We start from the raw sequence: 8,973 nt of genomic DNA on the forward strand, positions 1-8,973 counted from the left end.
GTTAAACCCCTGAAGTACAAAGATGTATATGTAATCCCTTCTCTCAAGAAGTCCACAATAAAAGAGATGGATAATAAGATCATTACAGTTAAACAGATAGGTATAAATGCATTATATTCAAAAGGAAGTGCATCTAACTCTGTCAGTGGTGGCAAGAGGGAGAAGGGAGTGGAGGTGGAATAAACAAGTACAGAAGGGCAACATAACAGAAGTCGTAAAATCTACATGGACTCCTTAAGATTATGAGAATGTCTAGCTAAGTGAAGATGTAAGGATTTTCAGGAAAGTTATCATTTTGGCATCTGTCAACTCAACATTGTAAATATTACATATTCAGTTATAAAAAAAATGAGTTACTACAGTGTAGTAAATATAGGGAAAGATAGTCATTAGGGTATAAAAATCATTCTATTATGGAGTAATTTACTCTGTTCTCATATTTCCATTTCTCATTAAACAAAGAAAGAATGAATCACAGCAAACAAGAAGCATGGTTTAGCAGTTCAATAGAACCTTGTTCCTTGAAAATAATTTGTTCATGTGTTGACTCCTGTAGATGGTCTTTCTGACATGACATCACTACCTATTTATATACCTCAGCAAATTACATTTTTCATCTATATTTAGTAGTCTTTATTGTAACCATATAAAGGAAGACATGTCCTCTCCACTATAGAACATTTATAATCATATTATTATGGCTATATACACATGTTCTAGATGCTGCCCGGTTGTTCTGCATCCTTGATTTGTACTGCAGGGAGTTAAATTTATAAATGGCAGGAGACGAGTAAATGTTACTTCAGACACTAGCATGTTTAAGCACAGAGAAACATATGGTCATACATGAGAAAGTAAAATAAGTAGAATTATTGTATCATAAAATTCCAGGCATGATCAACTTATAAATACATGAATAAGCCAGATGTGTGCATTTATTAAGCAGTTTATAGTTTTATATCATCAGATTTTCCAGATGAAATTCTATTTTTATGAGATACTGGCTGATATAATAGGAATAATGCCTATGTATATCCCACTCTTATGTAAATGTGTGTGTGTGTGTGTGTGTGTATTGTTTTCTTAAAATTGATATTCTAATTTGAGAGCCAATCTTGAATACACTGAATTTATGATTCAGTTCAGTGGTGTTCCTAATTCTGGGTATTTCCCTTTCTTCAAAGCACAGTTAACTATCTAAATGGACTCACGGCACGTTGGGGAAAGCTAACAGGAATATTTTTAGCACATACACATGGATAGTGATTTACAGATCCTCCTCAAGTGTACCTACCATCCCATTTTTCAAGAATGTCTGAATCTATAATTTTGTGCTAGTTCTGCAAATGCATAAAGTAGAAATTTGATCTTGCGAAGAACAGATATCACTTTGCATGGAAATTGCCAAAAGTGAGCTCGTACAAGATATTCCGATGAGAATGAAATAAAAATTATTTTTAAAGAACTCTTTTGCCAATCTGTGCTTATTAGACAATGCTTTATCATTCTTGTTCATTAGGATTGCTGTGTTTTTGTCATATTGAAGAATGTTTTCTTGGCTCCCAAGTTATGACAATATTTGCCTAAATTATTTTCTTTATGCTTTATTGTTTTACCTTAAACATTTATATCTATGGCCACCTGGATTTGTATTTATTTTTAATTTACAAATGATATGGAAGAATGAGCACATATGTTTTTTTTTTCTTTACACAAAAGTGTGCAGTTGATCTGGCAGCTTCACTGAACAGAATTTCCTCTTCACTGACCTAAACATCTACCTATGTCATAAATTACACATTACAATTAAAATAACAAAATGTAATAACAAAAAGTGAATTTTAAAACCAGCAAGTTGTGGACAGCTTGGAAGATGGTAATGTAAGAGGATCCTATGCTCACCTTGTCCTGCAGATACAACTTGATAACATTCACATCAGTGTAAACAATAGAGAAAAAGCCCAAAGTTGACAAAACAAACCCCACAACTAAACTGTGGGGCCACATTGTAGAGGGCAGTAAGACAGAGATTCAGTGGGGAGAAAAGGGGCCTCGGGACTGTCCATGATAGGAAGGGACATGTAGGCATGAAAAGGGAAGATAAGCTATCACACTGAGGAGCCCCTATGGGAACGACAAACCTCTATATGATTTGGTTTTGAAAACTAGAGGGGCCAGATTTCATGAGTACATACTCCAGCAGGACTTAAAACCCAGAATTTTAAAAATCAGTAGGCTCCATTATAGGAGAGGTAGAGGGGAAGAGGGAACTTAGTCACTGCCCTGAAATAGACAGCACAACCAACAGTCCAAAGAAATACAGCATAGAAGCAGCAAATTGAAACAGTTATTACTTAACCTGCTGACTGTGCACCCCACCCACCCATGCTTGGTGGATCCACCCCCTCTAGCCAGGCAGGCATCAGAAGACCAGCACACAAACCTCACCAACTCTGAGTTCTGTCCGTCCCCATGTTACAGTTACACTCCCTCCCTACTTTCTTGGCCAGAGCCCATCCAAACTGGTGCCAGAAATGTGGCAGTGTTCACACACTGATAGGAGCCAGAAACTCTCCAAAGTGACTCATACCACATGGAGATGGAAAGATAACCACACATACCAGTCTGATAGCAGCCCAAACAGTGAGCTGAAAGTAGGCAATTGGTTTGGTTGTAGGCTATGCCTACCAATGAAATCTAAGTGGACAACACAGGGAAAGCACCCTGTAATCAGGTGCTCTGACATCTATGGCAAATACATGGACTTATTCAACTCAAGTTCAAGGTGGCCCCAGCCTGGCCCACTATCACCACAGGGACCAAATGCTGTCCAAAACAGCAGGCAAAGAGAGATAACCCACATGACTGAGATGAAGGAAAAAGTGGTTTAGCTACAACAACAGGGCACACAAAGAAAATGCCCCGGAAAGGCCAGGTACTGGTAAAAATGGGACACTGCACTTTGGGTCACTTCAGGATCTCTTCTTCATAAGGCCACTCCTTTCAAGACCAGAAGACAGAACTGACTTTCGTACCCCACAGACACAGATGCAGGGAGTTAGAAGAAAGAAGGAAATAGATGAGCATGGCCCAAATGAAAGAGCAGGACAAAACAACAGCAAGACACCTAAGCTGATATCCCTGATAAAAAAATCACATGCTAATGGAATGGAAGAACACACATTGTTAAAATATCTATACTACCCAAAGCAATCTACTCATTTAATGCAATCCCTATCAATATGCCACCAACACTTTTCACAGAGCTAAAACAAACAAACAATTTTAAAATTTGTATGGAACTACAAAACATTCTGGATAGCCAAAGCAATCCTGAAAAAAGAAAACTAAAACTGGAGGTATCAAGATTTCAGACTGCAAGCTCTATTAAAAACCTGTAGTCATCAAGACATTATGGTCTTGGTACAAAAACAGACACATAGATCAATGAAACAGAATAGAAAACCCAGAAATGGACCCGCAACTATATGATCCACTAATCTTTGCCAAATCAGGAAAGAATATCCAATGGAAAAAAGACAGTCTCTTCAACAAATTGTATTGGGAAAACCAGATGACAACATGCAGAGAATGAAACTGGACCACTCTCTTACATCACACATGCAAATATTTTCAAAATGGATTAAAGACCTAAATAGGATACAGGAAACCATCAAAATCCTAGAGCATAACACAACAGTAACCTCTCTGGCCTCGAACACAGCAACTTCTTACTAGACACATCACTGAATGCAAGGTAAACAAAAGCAAACATGATCTATTGGGGCTTCATCAAGATAAAAAGCTTCTGCACAGTGAAGGAAACAGTCAACAAACCTAAAAGGCAACTGATGGAATGGGAAAAGATATTTGAAAATGATATATTAGATGAAGGGTTAGTATCCAAAATCCATAAGCATATCAAACTCAACACCCAAACAATAAAAAACCCAGTTATGAAATGGACAGAAGACATGAATAGTCTTTTCCAAATACTTCTTTTCCAAAGAAGACATCCAGATGGCTAACAGACACAAGATGCTCAACATCACTTATCGTCAGGGAATTACAAATCAAAACCCTCATGAGATACCACCTTAGACCTGTCGTAATGGCTAAAATTAACAGCACAAGAAACAACAGGTTTTGGTAAGGATACGGGGAGAGGGAAACCCTTCTACACTGTTGGTTGAAATGCAAACTGGTGCAACCACTCTGGAAAACAGTATGGAGTTTCCTCAAGAAACTAATAGAACTACTCTATGATGCAGCAATTGCACTATTAGGTATTTACTCAAAAGACACAAAAATACAGATTTGAAAGAGAAATGCACCCCAATGTTTAAAGCAGCACTATTAACAATAGCCAAACTAAGTAGAGAGCCCAAATGTCCATCCACTGATGAATGGATAAAGAAAATGTGGCATATATATACCATGGAATATTAGTGAGCCATCAAAAAGAATGAAACCTTGATATTTGCAATGACGTGGATGGAGTTAGAATGTAGTATGCTAAGCAAAATAAGTTAATCAGAGAAAGAAAAATACTATATGATTTTATTCATCTGTGGATATTAAGAAATAAAACAGGTGAACATATGGGAGAGGGAGAAAAGAGGGAAACAAACCATAAGAAACTCTTTTTTTTTAGTTTATTTATTTTGAGAGAGAGAGAACATGAGTGCAGGAGGGGCAGAGAAGAGACAGAATCCCAAGCAGGTTCTGCACTGTAAGCACAGAGCCCTACAAGGGGACTCAGAAAACTATGAGATCATGACTTGAGTCAAAACCAAGAGCTGGACGCTTAACCGACTGATCCACCCAGGCACTCCAAGAGACTCTTTAAGACAGGGAACAAATTACGGGTTGACAGAGGACGGCACTTGTTTTGATGAGCACTGGGTATTTTATGTAAGTTATTAACCACTGAATTCTACTCCTGAAACCAATATTGCACTGTACGTTAACTAACTTAAATTTTAAAAGGGGAAATTTTAATTTATGTATTTATGTATTTATTTATGTTTTTATTGTGATATATTTTAGTTTATTTAATTTAAAACCTTAAGTACAACAGATTTATAGGAAAGACATAATACACACAATAGTAATCAAAGAAAATTCACCATCTTTGTCAACATGCCATGAGATACATAGATATACATTAGTCTATCTATCTATTTACCAACCTGTTAACTATATGGACAGTATGATGTGGATGCCTATCATAGAAAATTCAGGAAAGAAATACAGGAACATTGAATAAAGTCTTTTCCTTTTTTAGATGATTGACTCTATTCTATCATTGAAACCAATAACACAATACACCCTACTTTTAAGTGCATTTCCCCGATTGCCACAGTAAAAAATTGAAAGTATTAAATTTTAGTGATATTCAATTTGGGAAGCTATATACTAGGATGTTCTGTAAAGATATACACATATTTTAGGTTATCAATCTCTGTATTGCAAATCTTTATTTTTCCTGCAAGGTTTTATTTAAATTCCAGTTAATTAACATACAGTGTAATAATATAACCGTTTCAGGTATAGAATTAATGATTCATCACTTACATGCAATACCCAGTGGTCATCACAGCAAGTGCTCTGTATCATACCCATTACATATTTATACCACTCCCCTGCCAACCTCTGCTTCAGTAACCCTTAGTTTATTTTCTATAGTTCACAGTCTGTTTCTTGGTTTGCCTCTTTTACCCACTTACCCCATTCATTTTTTTTGTTGTTTCATAAATTCCACATGTGAGTAAAATCATATGGCATTTGTCTTTCTCTGACTGACTTTTTTCACTCCGCATAATACGAACATTATCTATACATATACCATTTCTTTATTTATTCATCAGTCAATGGGCATCAGTCAAGGTTAAGTAGTATCTATATTAATTGTTGAGAATTAAGATATCTTAACCGACAAATTTGAATTTTCTAGATGATTATCAGGAAAACTTATATTTCCTTAAAAATGTAAGTTGTTGCTACCATTTTAGAAACCACTTGGCATAATTCCAAAACCATGAACATTTTCATATCCTGTGAACCAGCAATGGCTCTTGTCCATGGGAAACAGGGGGCATATACATCAATATTCATAAATTCAATATATGTAAAGCTTAGAATTGTAAGTTGCCTATCATCCATCCACCAAAATATAAACAGGAATTTGATAAGGTTAAAAAGAGAATTGCATCTAACAGTGAAAATGTATGTTCCAGTTGCATTCAACTATATTAATACAGTGAAATCATGTCAAGTGAAGGAAAGTTGTAAAACAAATAAATTACAGCATAACAACTGTTTACACTGTTTAAAACACTGATGGTAAACATTGTATATTTTTTCATGAATATATATTCGGTAATTATATAATATAGTAAGACAATTATACTCTAGAAATTCGGAACAATGGGGGAGGCACATGGATAGGATCAAAGATCTGAAGAGATCTAACAATTTTACTGTTTTAATTCTTGGACTGTTGGTAGGAACATTATGTTATAAAAATAATAAGCTAAATAAAGAAGGATATCCATGAACCAAATAATATAATTTATTTCAAATTAAGAATGCCCTTGAGACAACTAAAATTGTCATGAAAATCACTGAAAATGGAAACACAGATATCAATGAGTCTCTAACATATTGGAAAAAAAATATTTTTATAGTTTTCCTTTTATACATTTTTTAGGTCTTTGTTTAAATTCCAGTTAGTTAACCTACAGTGTAATATTAGTTTCAGGTGTACAACACAGTGATTCAACATTTCCATACCAAATGCGGTGATCATCACAAATATATTTTAATTTTAGCACCAGTCCATTGCATTACATACACCAACACTTAAACACTAGTACACTTTTATGTATTCCTGTTTGGAATATTTGATATTAAAACCACAATTTGTGTTATTAAAGTTAAGCATACACTTCATCTATGACCAATTTTATTCCTAAGTATATACTAAAAGAATTCAGTGCATATGACCATAAGAAAATTTTTGTATGAGGAGGGTTATAGCAATTTTATTTATAATAGCTGAAAATATCAAACCATCCAATAAAACAATAGCAATATATTCATATAATGGAGTGCAAATCAGCAATAAAAACAATAGCATCATTGCACAAGAGAAGTTTTTGTTTGATTCTATCAATAAGTGCTTCCATATAATGTTGATGGAAGTCAGAATAATGACCACGGTACAGTTGAGGTACTCTTAGTGAAGGAAAACAAAGGAACTGGGTGAAGGAATTGTCACCTCTGTGGGTTTCCTCAACAGCAATAATGATGGTTTCTTATTTAGCCCTTTTATTCCAAGATCTTAGTACAATTCTCTGCTCATCTGATTTCCTCATATTTTACATCATATCTATCCACAAGCCATAAATATCTACTCTCTACTAATCTCTGGACTGGTCACTTCATGCTACTTTACTATTACTACTTTTATCTAAGGCAGTATCTTGTAACAACTGCACTACTGCTATGTCTCCTAATTGCCCATTTCAATTCTCTCTGCAAGAAATATTTCTACTGGAAATATCCCATATTTATTTAAAGCAAAGATGTTTTACTACAATGGGGTAAATGTAGAGAAAGAAGTTACTAGACTACAACGTTCAATTTAAGTACTCTACAACATCCACTCTAAGTTTAGCTCTGATCACATATTTTCATTTTTCATTAAGACAAAAAAAAATAGAAACAACATGCAAATATAACAACAATTTCAGCAGTTAATTAAAACCCATTATTTAGGAAGAATCTGCCTGTACATTGACTTCCTTGGATGGTCTCAACTTTGACATGACAATACCAGCTACTTACAAATCTCAGCAAACTTCCTTTTTTATATACAATCAATAGTCTTCAAGGCAGATATCAATAGTGAAGGAATAGTCTGTTCTTTCTACTATAAAACACTCATAATTATTTTGTTTTGACTAGATACACTGACATCCTAGATGTGTGCCCAGCTGTTTTGCATCCTTAATTCCTCTGCAATGTTAACAAAATTAAGGATAGCAGAAGGGTAAATGTTATTTTAAACACTAGCTTGTTTGTTTGAGGACAGGGGAATGATATGGTCACATGAAAGATTAAATAAATAGTACTGTTCCAAAAAATATGCCATGCAGATATGCCTTTACATATAGGAAAAAGTCAGATGTGTGCATTTATTCTATAGCCTATACATTTATCTCATATAATTTTGTAGATAAATTCAGTTTTCCACGAGGTACTGTGTGATATGATAGGAATAAGGACACTAATATATATCCTGGTCCTTTTGGAGAAACCAGTAGGAAGATGTATAGCATGTATATTGTAAATATGATGGCATTTAAGAATATTACTCAAGGGTATCTTTCTTCCCATTGTTCAAAATTTGCTATATTTATTTTTTTTTAATTTTTAATGTTTATTTTTGAGAGATAGTGTGAGAGGGGCGGGGTAGAGAGAGAAGGAGGCACAGAATCTTAGCTCCAGGCTCTGAGCTGTCAGCACAGAGCCTCTACCTGAGGCTCTAACCTACAAACCACGAGATCATTACCTGAGCTGAAGTCGGACACTTAGTTGACTGAACCACCCACGCACCCCCAAATTTTCTATATTTCAATAACCAGCACAAGTTTTGCAAAAAAATGAAGCTAGAATTGGATCTTATAAATAATGGACATTTTCTTGCAGAACAATTGCAAGAGGTGAATGCATTGCAATATATCCAGATAAGAAGCTGCCTGGGTCTAGATAACAGAGGCTTTCCTTCCTGGCAAGGAAAGGTTAATGGGATTTGAGTGTCCAAGGTATTCAGATTTTTTAATCTACTTAGATGTTTCCATTTCAATTTCTCTTTCCAATCAGTATACAATTTTAGCATAAGTCATATTGAGTCAGAAAATTCAGTTTGTTTTATATTTCATCTCATCTTCACAAGAGTTTTATTAT

Source organism: Neofelis nebulosa, chromosome 1, assembly GCF_028018385.1.
Source record: "Neofelis nebulosa isolate mNeoNeb1 chromosome 1, mNeoNeb1.pri, whole genome shotgun sequence".
NCBI lineage: Eukaryota > Metazoa > Chordata > Mammalia > Carnivora > Felidae > Neofelis > Neofelis nebulosa.